Source organism: Cygnus olor, chromosome 6 (assembly GCF_009769625.2).
Source record: "Cygnus olor isolate bCygOlo1 chromosome 6, bCygOlo1.pri.v2, whole genome shotgun sequence".
Lineage (NCBI taxonomy): Eukaryota > Metazoa > Chordata > Aves > Anseriformes > Anatidae > Cygnus > Cygnus olor.
The window spans coordinates 13,058,241-13,073,374 of record NC_049174.1 but is presented as its reverse complement, the minus strand read 5'-3'; the positions used below and the strand labels follow the sequence as shown (position 1 = coordinate 13,073,374).

At 47.9% G+C, this 15,134-nt stretch overlaps 1 protein-coding gene across 8 annotated transcripts in view; it reads right to left on the bottom strand.

Moving 5' to 3' along the window:
• KLF7 (Kruppel like factor 7) overlaps positions 1-15,134 on the bottom strand; it is a 57,306-nt gene that overhangs the window by 40,813 nt on the left and 1,359 nt on the right. The gene's annotated exons all lie outside the window — the stretch shown is intronic.

The window sequence follows — 15,134 nt, the reverse complement described above, 5'->3', positions numbered from 1 at the left end:
CAGAAGGGATGGTAGTAAAAGGGTGTATATACATATATATATATTGCTACTGCTGCCAAGCCCCGGTCAGAGCCGTGGCCCTTCTGTTTGGCTCCTCGCAAACAGAGTTTACAGACAATCCCGCCGAGTAGCTCAGGAATTGGCAGGAGAATGGAAGGGGAAGAAAAACAGTCCTAGCTAATCATCTGCTTAACCACGGCCAGCGCATGTGAGGCTCTTGTCAAAGCCGGGCCCTGTGCCTGCCGCACGAGGAGCCTGCGGTCTGCCCTGCACCGCCCCAGGTGATGCATGGAGGACCAGCAAATGGCCTTTAAAGCCAGGAGAAAGGCCTTCTTGCCCACAGAAAGAAGGTTTCATCTACTGCTGGAAAGAAAAAACACCCCAGAACTGCTGCATCTGCACCAGATGTCTTTCTCCAGCACTCAGCTTGGACGTAGAATAAAAAGAAAAAGGAGGAAGGGGAATGATAGACTCACTCCCCCTCCATAGGGGAGAAATCCTTCCATGATTCCCCTCTGCCACCTCTCCAACACAAAAGCACGAAGACCAAAGCCAAATCCTACAGAAGGAAGGTGAAATGCTGAGCCTGAGCACCCCGCACTGTCTCCACACTGTGTTTACCAAGCTCCTCTCACCAGAGAAGTGCGGTGCTGCTCCAGAGCTGCTGGCACCGAGTTCTCTCAGAAAGGGGTGCTGTAAAAGTGTCTAGACAGACTAAAATTAAAAAGAACAAATTATATGACACTGCCCACTGTCTGCAAACCAGGGCCAGATTCTCAGAGGGAGGAGTAAATCGCTAGTGCTGTAATCGTAGCTAGTAGAGTTATCTGCATTTACACTAAGCGAGGATCTGGCCCAGAAAAATACTCCTGTCAAATCTGCAGCCAAAAATTCCTCTGCTAGACCACATTCCACCAGTTAAACTGCCAGGGAAGACAATTGCAAAAAGAATTTAATTAAAATGGAGATCAGGGAACGGGTATCCTTTTCAGGCTCCGCTCTCGGCTCCCTCTCTGTGACAACTGAGCACTGGGGTGTCCCAGATTCCCAGCCTGTAAAACAGGCACGCTACAGCTCCCTGCTCTCCATGGGCAGCGGCTGTGAAGCATCCTGTTTGTCCAAAGCTCGGCCATCACATCAGACATCTGAATGCTCTAAAACACTGGGTGTTGGATGAAAGTATATGTATTTTGCTCTGCTGAAACAGCTCTGTCACCGCTCTTGGAAAATCTGAGCCTCAAAAAGGCAACTTTGCAAGACTTGCAAGACTGCAGGTGTCAGGTCTCTGACTCACCAGGGCACAGCTAGGGAATTTTGCTGCCCCAGACTACACAAATCCACTGGCACAGTGGTTAAAGGAGAAAGTCCTTCCTCACTGTTGTTCCCTAGTATTGAAATACAGGTACGCACAAGGAGTACTGCTTTACCAACATTTTCTTATTCATATTTTATCTCTGAACTTAGACTTTTGTATTGATTAGTGCCTGGATGGAGAGCAGATTTTCTGCATATCCCTCTGTTTTCAGCTCCACCAGGAAGCTATTAAATTGAAGAATACACCCACAATGTGGACCACTGAGTGCAATCACACCATCAAGTCATAAGGATGATGCTACGTGGTACCTCATTGTAGCAGGTCCTTCCTTCATTTTTACTCCCTAATTTTTGGTAAAACATTTAGCTTTTTACATGCCGGTCTGTGAGAACATCTGCAACAGCACATTGTACAGAACACATTTCTTTATAGTCCTTGCGCTCCACACAAACATGCCTAAAAGATGCTCACAGCAGGACCTGTGCACTGTTTGCTACCACATCTGTGCTTGAGAAAGCTGCTAATTCCCACACACGACTAGAGACCCAGTTTTGTACACCTGGTATGTGCACTTCTGGAAAGAAAAAAAATGGTTACTACCCCACAGGATGATTTTATTTCTTTGGCCAGGCTAGCAGCAGCATTGATTATGATGTTACTTTGTATTGCCTGAAGCTCTTCAAAGACAATCTCTCTTAAAGGCTTGCTGAATATAGAGGAAAAGACTACAGTTTTTGTGAACTGTTTTCACAGAGGCACAACCCAGCATAAACCAGCACAGCTCTGCTGCCCTCAACCAGCTGTGCAGCTCATTACTATTTAGTGAGGCCCCACTATTTTGCTACAACCCCAGCAGACACCGCATGGGGCAAGCAGCTTTCCTCCTGCGCAGGAAGGAAAGGGGACGACGCATCTTCCAAAACACCAGGAGACTATTCCTTTGCAAGCCTCCTCTTGCAAGCAGCCCAAGCCACCTCAAAGGAGCGGCGATGGTTAAAGGCAGCAAAGCAGACAAGCAGAGCAGGAGGGTGCAGCGTGCAGGCTGACCAACCAAGCTCACACCGAGTCCCGCAGTTCACAGCAGGGAACGCCTGCCCCCAGCTCAGGCAGGCTCCTCTGCCTTACACTAGCGGCTTCCTCAAATCCTCCTGCAAGGCAGCGGGGCCAGGACGTACCGGTCCTGCCTCTCTTGGGCCTGGTCCAGAACCCGCTTGGATCCCGGGAAATTATTTCCATCGCTTCCAGCAGCCTTGGGACGACGCCGAGCTGCCTGCCCAGCACTGACTCAGCAACACGGCCGCAGGGAGAGGTGGAAACGGTGCCGGTGCCGTTCCAGGCTCCCGTGTTGCAGGCTTCGGGGCGGTGCAGCGAGCCCGGGGAAATGCTGGAATGGTTCTTAGTGGTAAACAGAGCCCAGAAACACATCCACGGCTTCGGAGGGCTAGCCCACATCAACAGCTAGCAGGATTTATGCTCCCAATGGTGCCTTCCAAGCTCCCCACGCACCGACGCCAGCATCCTTCCTCTGCTGCGGCATCTGCACAAGGGTGCTGAAGGGAAGGACAGAGGCGTGCTGGGTGGGCATGGAAATTCAAGGCGCTGTTTCAAGTGAGCTGTGATGAAGAAAAACTTCGGTCTTCAACAGACAGCAGCACATGGATGCTGTCTTCTGAACAAAGGACAGCAACTCACAGCAACACTACTCTTCCCGTCACTACTATCACCATGCAATTTTCAGCCCCGTGGCTGTATTTGTTTTTAGACTCCTCAAATGCTGAGGTTTTCCACTACCTGCTGTCAACAGCCAGCTGATTCTGAGTCAGCTACCATCACATCAAATCATCAGCGCCGTTTTGACTTCATCCCACTTAAGTTCTGATCTGTTTCCTTAAGCAAACAAACAAAAACTTGGCCTCATTTTTTTGTTTCCGTTTACTTTGATGGATCACAGTCCCCAGTATAAAAACATGCTTAATAAAAACAAATCAGAAAACTAAGGAAACTGATAAAAAGCTTTCATTGTGAAGAAAAGCAGGGAAAAGGGCTTAAGGAGTAAATGCTAAAGTTTTTTTGTCATGCCAGCAGAGAGAGGCAGTATATAAAGAAATCCACACAGGGGCAGGAAATAAATCCTTGAGACTGAATTCGAAGAAAGACAAATTAATGCATTTATGGAAAAAATAGCAACACAGCATGCACACTAAATACAAAGCAGAGATCCAGTCAGGCTGAAAAGAGACCTTGAGCAGATAAAACACAGAGAAGACCACTGTGGTTTTGGGGATACATTCTTAGCATCTGATATATAGGAAAACTGGAGGGAACACGAAGATGGAAAGTATGACAAAATTGAAAGGGACATGCACATTTGTTCCTATTTATCATGTCTGCTCCACAGTCAGTATTATAATCTCCAGTCAATGAGCAGGGGTCTCGTTTCACAGTTAGATACAAATCCTTGAAAGAGTTAATAAAGATGGGAAAAAGCATCACATTATGCAGCTATGAATTGGATAAACTCAAACAAAGCAATGGAGGTCCTCATAAAGAAAAGAGAGAATACAGGAGTGTGAGGAATTAGATTCAGGTAAGAAAAAAAAAAAAAAAAAAGCTTTTAGATATTCTTCCCCTTAATGAGGTTTTAGCACATGTTTTCAAGGCTTCCAGGGCCTCATGCTAGGTGGATTTCCAATGAGAGCAGAAGGCTCCACTGAGGCATACAGTAAGAAATGGCACCTGAGCAAAAGAATTTGATGATCTAACAGCATTTTTTTCTCTGTGCTAATTTCTGAATTAGCAATTTCTGAATTAGCAGAACTGCTAATTAGCAATTCAGAAATTCAGACATTAGCACTGGACCAGATCTGCTTATATGCACAGTTTATTGTTGCTGGATGAAGGCAGTGGCTGAAAATGCCTTTTCATCATGTGCACCCTGCTCTCAAACCTCATTTGCCTTCGAAATTAGCCAGTCACATCCCCCTGCTGAACAGAGGCTCTCCTGCGACCCTTCTCAACCTCGGAGGCCAACCTGCAGTCAGACTCCAGCCCCAGAGGCTGTCCATGACACGACACAAGATGACACAGCTTTGCTTCAGATTCCAGCCAGCCGGGAGGAAGCCGCCAGCTCCACAAATCCGGCCTCTCCTCCGACCTGGCACAGTGCACATGCGTGATGGGTTCTAGAAACGGGCACACACGGCGCCTTCCTTCAGCCCAGACTCACGTTTACAAGAAGGCCTTGAAGTGGATTACAGAAGCTGATTTTAAGGTCAAAAAGACCATTCTGCTCATTTATCTGACCCCTGGAAGAAACTGCCCATGGAATTGCACAAAAGGCTCCTCCAGATGCTCAGTTACACCCACTTGCAGGTTGGTTTCCACTGCTGAATATGAAAGCCTGAGGGTAAACTGGAGCAGGATCCTTCTGTCTTCCTGTGCACTGAGACTGCTCAGAGACCTCTCTCATCTGTCTTCGTTTCACAGGTGGGTGGGTATCCACGGTTCTGGGGGAAGCAGTGCCCACACTACCTTGCAGCGTTGCACAGAGCACGTTTAGAGCTTAGAAACATCTCTTCCCTTCCCACCCCCACGTTTTCTTCATTTGAAAAAACAAAGCAAACAAACCATGCTACATCCTTTGTTTTATAGGGAGCCACTCAAGACCTCCCACTCTTTCATGGAAAGAAAATTTATTTCCGGTAGAGTTTCCATTATTTATTAGCTGAAGGTGGGGGGAGAAACGACATTTATACAATGCCTCAGGCCATGCTCACTACAAAACAGAACTAAGCCGATATGGTCAGAGCACGACTTAGCAGCCTATTGCGCAACATTTTAAAAAATGCACCCTCTCGTTACAGCACTTGAGACCATCTCCTCCCCTGACACCATTGGAAGCACATTTATGAGAGCCATAGAGCAGCAATATTGTTTTAATCAGATCATTAAAATGGGTGTGCTGTTTTTTGCCCACATCCTGGTATTTATTCCACATCCTGACAATATTTGGGATTTGTATAGATCATTCTCCTCTAAGGTGTCAAGTGACTTTGTAGACACTGGGCCAGCGTAAATCCGCATATCACCACTGTGACTTTGGCAGATCTGCATCAGTCTGCATCAGCCCAGGATCTGACTCACTGACTGATCTGCACTTCCCCGTGTGATGGGGATGCTATTCTTCCCTTTTACAGAGAGAAAAACCAGTTCAGAAATGGATATCAAAGGTTTCCTTGATCTTTTCCACTTAAACATAAAGAAATGGAAAGCAGAAAGAAACTCCCATTTTATCACAGTAGTACATCTGACGAGAGACACAGATTGCTCAAACCAAATGCCAAATTTCAAGGCCTTGCAGCTGATCTAGCTCTCACTACATGGAGATAATCCATGTAAGACAGTCCCAGTGAACAGGAGTCTTCAACCTAGGGTAACCACCCAGTGTCCTGTTGAACAGGCACTCAACTCTTGGACGATCAGGTTTTCCTAAGATAGTAGGTGGAAACCACCCTAGGCTGTGCTTGTACTACACCAGGTGACATCCACTTACTCTAAAATTCTCAGACTTGCAACAGAAGCACCTTACAATCCCTTTCACTGGGTCATGTCAGCACTTTACAATCTACAGCAATCTACCTCGTCTTTCAAGATAGCAGAGACCTCTGACACTCTAAGTGCCTCCTTCCTCTGGTCTGACCAGACAGAAACACCCCTTCCTCCCAATATTTGTCTGCAACCCCCCTGCTTTCATGTGTTTCTTAAAGCCACAACACTCAGAGGCTTCTGGTTACATCAGAAGCACCTTTCTCAACACCAAAAGCAAGCTTCTGTTTTCCTTGATTGTGCAGGAAAGCCTACAAACAGACTATTATACTATCCCAAAAGATCACAGACCAAAACCAAATAAAAACAACATGCACCTTCCCTGATGTACAGCAACTCTCAGATGTTCACAACTATTTGGAGGTGCTGGCACAGTTTATGAACAGCTGGGGGAGGGCTGTCTGTGGCTGGGAGAGCATCTCAGATGGAGACGGAAAAGAGCTATTCTGCTCAAACTGGTTGTAATCTCTGTCAGTCAGTCCAGTGCCCTTGTTTCTCCCTAATTATTTTGAAATGCAGACAAATTTAAAAATAAAAGCTAGAGACACTGAAGTTCCTCCCCATCTGATCTAGTCACTCACTAATGAGGGAGGTTTCTTTTCACTGGCACAGATTTTCCATTGAGCAGCAAATGCAGCCTCTCCACTGTCCACGTGTCGGAAACAAAGCCACTTCTGGCCTGATGCTTTCCATATGAAACACCAGGTCCCATCTTTCTTCTCCCTTCTCCCTTCCTCCCTTTCATACTTTATTACTCACACAGCAGCTGTAGTAGCTTGCAGATGAGTGGAATGTTTCCTTCAGAGCAGCATAAATTTTCCAGACTGACATGGGAAGCCAAAAGAAAAGAAAAAAAAACACAACACCCAAACCAGGATTATGAAGGATTATTTTCACTAGTTCAAAGCAGGCAGCGAGCTCTGCGGAGCTGTCACCCTTTAAAGCACTGTGCAGCCACAGGTAAAGATGAAAGCCCCCAAGCCACCCACCTCACCCTGCACCCTGGGACACGAGGCACCTCAGAGCCAGACGTGGGCCAGAGGTGCCAAGGCAGGGCGAGCACAGATTCCTCACCAAGACGATGGCACGGCACCTCGCCAGCAGTGTTTTTGAGCGGTCCCGGACAAGCGGAGCTGAGGAGGGAGAAAAGCGACCAGCAGCTGTGAGGAGCCGATGGAGGCACGTGAATGCACTGCTCTTATGCATCTCATGCACCTGCACGCCTTGCCAGACTTGCGTGGGGAGGGAGAGCAGCCCCTGGGTTACGGACCAGAAGTGGTCAGATATTGCTTACGGCACCATGAGGTGTTGTGGCTGCAGTGCTCACAAGTTGACAGAGTCACGGGCTGCAACGAGTCTAAGTATCTTTTACTAGCCAAACTGATACTACCTGGGGAAAATGAATCAAGCTTTAGGGACGCAGGACAACAAAGGCAAAGGTGCTAGTCAAACCAAGTCTCTCACACCAGAAACAAGGCCCGGCCCTGAGGGAAGCCTCTAGAAAACAGACCTGGTTGAAACATTTCTACTAAACAATCTCCAGTCAAAAAAAAAAATCATTTTTGTTTAATCTAAAGTGTTTTATTGGAATGTATTGATTTTGGAAGCACCACACAATCAACTAAAGTTTCACACACCCAAGATGTAATCTAGAAGGACAGACCTGAAATCAAGCAGGAAAGTGATCCAAACCTGGGTCTCTCACAGCACACCTAAGAGCTGCGATGTGGCCAATGTCCATTTTGAGTATAAAAAGCAGGCAGACAGGAGCAGCTCTCTCCTCTTCTACTCTTCCACCTACCGAACACTTTCACTGTGGCCTTTGCTCACTAGAACCTTTGTTTTCCATCCAGCCCTGGTGGAGAATAATGGCAGGCAATTAAAGGCAGGCCCCTACTTCATCCCCAGCAGCACAAAGCGACTCAGCATGATGGCGGTTCCCCTCCTGGGCTGGAGTCAAGACAAGTCAGCAAGGGGTACAAATCGCAAACGTTTGCAAACCCAAGAGCTCTCCTTATGCTTGAAAACGAAGTTTGCCCACTGAAAAATCGGGATTAAAACCAAATGCCTAGCAGCATAGTAGCCTATTAGTAGTGAAAGCATTTTTCAAATCTAATTTACTTGTCATGCCGCATGCCTTTTCCTCATCGCACAGTCCAAACAGTTGCTCTCACTTTGCTTTATTTCAGATGCACGGGAAGAATGCTGCAGTGCAAGAGCTGCACAGACAGCAGGTGGGCAAGATGATCCCGTCCAAAAAACGCAAACCCTGTTTATGTCTTGTTTTGTTTCTTTTAATTATATAGATGGAGATAATTCCACTGATTGCAGTTTCTGTCAGAACATGTTGATTTACAAACCTTCATCACAGTCAAACGTCAACCCTATGCCACGTCCCTTTAAAACTGACCTTGGGAGGCTGCAGATTTAAGGGCAGGATTTGTAAATCAGGACACTAATTGGAACCTCGCAGAAAAGCCTCTCACAAGCCGGTGTCCTTCTCCTTTGTGTGCCCCCCCGTCAATCACATTGTCTCCCAAGCTCACCTCTGTCACCAGCTATTTCTCTACCCCTTGCCGAGCAGGAGCTGTTGACACCCCCCGTATGATTTAAGCCCTAGCTTTGCACGCAGGTCCACAGCACTGGGAAATAACCAACAGGATTAGGACATGTCAGACACGGTCTATAAGCCCCGTGTTCAAAACCATTATGACACTTAAATGCGTATGTCTGCAGGACCTTCAGCAAGCATTAATACGCTGTTTATGCTTAAGTGACTCAGACTCTTTAGTGTACATTGTAAAGTATACCACATGCATCTTAATGGTTCTCTAAACAACAACACGTGTGAGGAATGCACAGTTGCACTGAGCGGAATCGCTCTGAATTGGAAAGGATCCTTCATGTGTGAGAACAAAGAGAGAGAGGGTACCTGCTTGAAAACAATTAAGAGCATCAGAGCACTCTGCAAACACAGTAAAAACCATTAAAAATAAATAAATCCTGGACTTCCTGACCGAGTTTTCTACACCCTGTTTGACCCATTTTCTATAAACTCAGAGATGGGGTCAAAGTTGTGCTACACACAGGCTGTCTCAAAGGCAAGGCAGACCTCAGGAAGGAGTTCAAGCCCACCTTTTGGCTCTTCATTTTCATTATTTCACAGAGCCAACCCCGCACCCATGGAGGGCACCCAGGGTGGGAGCTGTCCTGCGCTTTCAGGGCCTGCCCCCATGGCCCAGGCCTGGGGCACTGCCTGTCCCCCTGCCCTAGGTCCCGAGCCCCCGACACCGATCCTCACAGCACCAGCAGGTGAAAGGAAGAGCTACCGGCCGATCTCGTGACTGAAGAGCCGAGAAGGAAAGGCTTGGAAAGGTCCTGATGCAATCCAAGCTGTCTCACTGCCCTGGAGCACAAAGGCTGAGGTGATTTCCTCTCAGCAGGGAACAGAGACGTGGCCCCTGCTGCGCCAGGCAGCCCCAACACGAGCGGACACGCAGCCGTCCTCACCAGCCGCTGCCAGGCCAGGGGTGCAAACACAGCCCGGGTGGCACAGGGACGAGCGGGCTCCTTCTGACATGTGCACACATCTCCATACTCCAGCCAGCTCTCCAGCTTATACAATAGCAGCACTTTCTTAATGCTGCTGGAATCAAGTAACTGCTGGAAAGCCCATCTTTTTTGTTTTTAAGAATAAAGGACAACAAGACTACCCTTCAGTGGCTTGGAAACAAGAAAGGTAGAAAGGATATAAAAGCCTTAACAAAGGTCTGTGACTTTAAAAACCATCTCAGTGTTTTGGGAACAAGGCACGCGATTTTTGAACTCAAAGTGGCAACGCTGGGAAGGAGACACAGCCGAGAGAGTACCAAACTCTTGACACTCAAACACATGTACTGCCTATTGAGAATGAAGTCAAGAGAAGAAAACTGGGATGGTCTCAAATACACCAGCATCAAGCTGGGGAATATACCTTTGGAAGATCTATGCTCCAAACCTGTTCTCTACCCAGTAACATTTAGGAGGAAGGGAGGCTCTTTCCCTGGCAGGTTTGTTTTGTTTGCTGCAGAATCAGCTGAACCCAGCAGTACAAGTGAATCCAGACTCGTCTGGACCATGTCAGAAGCAGTCACACACAGTACAAAGAAGACCTGTGGGGAGGAGGAATTCAGAGATGGGCTATCCCTGCGACTTGAACCTGAAAGAAACCACAGAAATGGCCACTCACAGCTCGTGAGCAATGCCGGGAGTTTGGAAGTAGTAGGGTGTTGTAGATGAATACGTATGAGAATGGACAGGAGGCACCTGAGAGTCGAGAAACAGAGAGGAAAATAAGAGGGACTTAGCACCACTCTTGAAAACACTTTATTAACTCTCCAGAATTCAGCTTTACCATCAAATAGGAAAACTCCCACCAATTACAATACCCACAAATGATTTTTTATGACATTTTGAGTGTGACGATCAATATCCTCCAGTATTTTTTCCCCTCTGAAGGATGTGACGAACTTGGTGTGAGGTATACTATTACACTTCACATACTGAATGCCAATGTTGCTCAGCCAGTGAGCAAAACCCCTTTGTTTTATAAGAACAATTGCAATCACGGTTGTGCATGTGCAGCTACAGAGTCAAACAGCTTCCTTCTTGCTTCCCTATAACGTGTCCCAGTGCAGAATGGAGACGATGCTTCTCAGTGGAAAGTCATTTGGCAAGGCCTCAAAAATATGACATTATCCAGAAAAAAAATATATTGTTCCCCCACCTGGGAAAGCTTAAGTGTGAAATTACTGCATTGTACTGAAGACCTTCTGCCATTTCCACGTGGAAGTATCGCATTGCAGACTTGCTATATATCACAATTTTTATGTAACCCACTGAAGTCTATTCACTGCCTATTTAATAGGATATGAAGACATGGGTGTGTTGGGGGGTGTGAAGGTTAAAACATCCCAAACAAATAAAAGAAGGCATTTTCTAGTTAATACGCACATTATGATTGTGCATTGCTGAAAACTATGTACCCTATTTCAAAAGCACCTGCCACACACAAAAATCACACACAAAATCAGCTGTTTAACGTTTGCAACATGGATTGCAGGGCTCCACACTTTCATAACATCAAGAACTAATCATTTATAACAGATTCTGCAATTAAGGAATCACAAAACAATACAGGCAGCAGTTTCCAGTTTGACTTTCTCTTTCTCCATCTCCTTCTATAGCGTGAAAAGAGCTTGCTTTCAGCACATGGAGCAAGTGGAGTGCCTGCATGGGTAAATGGACTGGTGCTCAGAGTCTGAAATACGCTGCAGTACACATGTGGCTGTTCTTGGAAGTCAACCATTTCTGCAAGTTATTCTCAAGAGGCATGATGTACTATAAGCACTTAAGAAATGTGTTACACTGTGACTGGAACCAAGATGAAATAGCAATATTAAAAGAGATGGTTTAGTTTATGTAGTGGCCAACTATGCCATTAAACTAGAACAATGGAGACAATGGGCAGGCAGGAATGTTCTCCAGTGTGATTTATGCCTTTCCAGTAGCAGTGGAAATTTTTCCTATAGGCCTGAAAATGACGCTGTCTCCCAAACAGAAGTCAGCATTGAGATGTAAGAGTTCTACCAGATCAGTCACCCTGGGATACTCTGCTCTCACACTGCACAGGGATCTCAAAGCCCTTTGCCAGGATGGGTCATTTCAGCCGCCCAGCCCCACAAAGACCATGCCTCTGTATTGTTGTTCTCAGTCATTTCAGAAGAGGGTAAAATGAGGCCTGAAGACCTGATTAAAAATACACAAAGGTTCTACCACACAGTCAAGGGCAAAACAAAGGTTTCCTTGATCCTGTGCTTTACAGGAAATGCACGTCTCCCTTAGAAGGATCGTGGCTTGCTGCAGCTGAGAGCAACTGAGTCAGCCAAGGCAAGAGGAAATGTTATCGGGCAATGGTTATCAAGCAAATGATACAAGGCTATTCCCACCAATAGGGACTGTTCTGCCCTGTGACACATGTGGGAAAGGCTGGCTGCCTTTTAGCGTAAGCCAGAGCGTGACACTTAAACCCTGCTGATTTTATACTTCTGCTGAATCAGCTGCACACACAGCGGCCCTGTGCATCTACCTCCTCCTGGTGCTGCTGTGCTCTGGCAACACAGGGATCGCTGTGCTAGAGGCTGCCCTGTGGCCCCTCCAGAAAATGAGGAGAGCCCCCAGATGCCTCCTGATCACACCTCTGAGCACACACAGAGCCCTCCAAGGGCACGGGATAGCAGGGGCGGTTTGAAGTGTTGCACCTAGAAGAGACAAATCTGACTACAGAAGATGCCCTCTGCTGTTGATCTTTTAATGACCCCTCACATGATGCTGTGAGGGCCCAGCACGAGGAACAGGCTGAAGCCCCGAGCCCAGCCCCTGCCAGCTCTCACCCCGGCTCCTCTGTGGCACGCTGACAGTGGGACCACATGCAGCTGCACGGGCTGCACTCCCTGCAACCACCTCCCCCAAAACCAGCCCTCGGCAGAGCCACGAGGCACTTCCCAGCCTCATGCTGCTCTCCCTGCAGCCCACTCCCAGTCCCGGGGACACCCTGTCAGACACCTACCCCTGAGCAACGCGCGTGGGACCGCAGTTCCTCACGCTGCACGGCCGCAGCCACACAGGGGCTGGGATTTCCCCTGGGCAGGTTATAAATCGCCGAGCAAGCTCGCAGGGACGGAGAGCAGTGGGGACGGCAAGCAGTCCACGTGGTTCACAGCACGGCGAGGACGGAGCGCCAGGCAGAAGCAGACAGATACTGAGACACCAGCCAGCTGGCGTACAGTAAGCGCCGGATTTTTCAATGCCCAGCCCACCCCTTTTTTTAATCTCTCGTAGTGCCATGGCTGCGCGAGCCTGATGGAAAAGACCAAACAAAGTTCTCTCCCTCCCGATGAAGCTGTGCTGTGGACTACTCATCAGATCCTGACCTCTCCACTGCAAGAAGAAACCCTCCTGACCTCCAGAGCGCTTCACCTGAAGGAGGACACTCAGAGCTGACATAGCAAAGCTAAGCTTTTGTTGCCTGAAAACCAAGCCCACCAACACATGCTTTAAAAATAACATGAAATGCATCATGGATTCAGTTCCAGCTTCCACTCCAGGTATTGCCACTTTTACTATGTAAACTACGTCCAGGATGGAGTGAGAGGTCTTTTGTTTGTATTTTTCTCCTGAAAAGGAAACCTACAGAAGAGATGACGATCTCTTCCTCCCCCAAAACCACTTGTGTTACACATATTGCTGGGCTGCTCTCATCCAACTCCAGTGCTGATTGGTAAAAGCGTAAATGCCAAACTTGCTCACATTTCTCTTGTAGTAGGAAGGAAAAAGGGAGAGAGGATCAGCTGACCGCACGCAAGCATTTAGCAACCTGCCTGTGCTGTCAGTGCCATCTGTGAGTGATGGCTGTTTCCCAATCGGAAACATGAGCAACTGCCCCAGCTGGGTAGTCCTTGGCCAGCAGCTACAAAAGCGTGGTCCTGACTCAGGAAAAGAGGAAGACAGACAGGACTGTGGCAACACGCTCACCCCAAGGCACTCTACAATTTTCAGCAGGGCAATTGCACCATTTATGGTACCACAAGAGCCCCCAAACCTAGCAGCAGCAATTGGCACGAGCCAGCCTCTCCCCATCAAGGACAGACAGCCTGCTATCACAAAGAACTTGAGCTCACAGCCAGACAAGGAAGCCTGCTCTTGACCCACACAACTACTTCCCCCCATTTCAGAGACTCTGAAGCAATCTCTGGGGGACACTGCTTGGCTGCTGCCAGGAGCACTGCTCTGGAGCCTCCAAGGAGCTCAGGTGTTTTCCTGGGAGGGGACGCAAGACCCCTTCAAGCACCTTCACCCCGAATTAAAGCTGCTGCTTCCCTACCCCAGTGCTTCCCCCAGGGGTTGGCAACTGCCCTGCCAGCTGTCTTCCCGAGGGTCTTGACCGCTCCCTGACAGCTCTGAGGGATACCTTCGGGTACACACACATGCACACGTGTGTGCCCTGTGTCCCCAAGTTGCTATGGCTTGCCTGAAGTGAACAAATCCCTAATACTGGGCTATGTTTGCAAGCAGTTCAGCAGACTGAAATCGGGGTCTCTGTGTCAGTGGGTCTGCCAAGCCTGCGTGCCAGTACGCTCTGTGCAGCCACTTCGGCTGCTCCCACTAGTCATCCACCGGGTCGGCTCCCCTGTTGTCTGCAAGGAGGGTCCGGGCAGCAACAGGGGAGAAAATCAAACTGCAAATACAGGATGCATTATGAAACATCGGGCACTGGTTGGAAGATCTGAGGGGAAATAAGGGAAAATGTAATAAATTATTTCCAACTTTTCCTTTCCAAACATATGTGGAGAGTCAGTGGGGTTTAACCGGGAGAGTATTAAGTTTAAATTCTGTGTCAGTAAGAGTGGGCTAGGGTAGGTACGTTGCACGGTATAAACCAAGCTGCTGCTCTTCCACACATAAAAGAAGGCAGCAGGAGACAGAGTATCACGCACAGTACTGCCTAGAGCATGCTGGCTATGTCAACAGATTATCTCGCTTTGGACTGCCTGGGCTGTTACTAATATGCAACTGATCCAACAACAGCGATGCTATGAAATTATTTTCCTTAATGAAATTATATCAACCTCTTCAGTTTAATTAGCATGTTAAAATTATAAAAGGAAAGCAGATGTGACCACCATGGATGTGCGAGCTGAATATTAATAACAAAAAGCATCCCCACCCCCTCGGAGGAGAAAGCAAAGTTGGATCGGTTATTTCGCAAATGAAATCCCAAACGTGTTCACACCACGGCTGTCAGTAAACCTCTCACAGGTGTGCGTGCACACACAAGGCTGGAGCCAAAACAATTTTACCAGGGCGAACCTTTAAAGACCCAGCCACAGTCCAGCAGATGACAAAGCTACAGCCCCTGCCGAGCGACCGTCTGCTTTTCTGCCTGCACACACACCAGCAAGGAGCATTAAATGAATGTCCCAAGCTGTCACTTACTGGAGAACTAGCACACATTGCCCCTATGCTAGCCAAGACTCCCGTGAGTGCCTGCAAGACGCAGCCCAGTGGCTCCTCGTTCCCGAAGTGACAGTGCTGTGGGGCCGGGCAGCGCGCTCGCACATGTCATTCCAGCCACACTCCTGTTCTTACCAGCCAGCACGTTTCGTTTTTCTTTTAA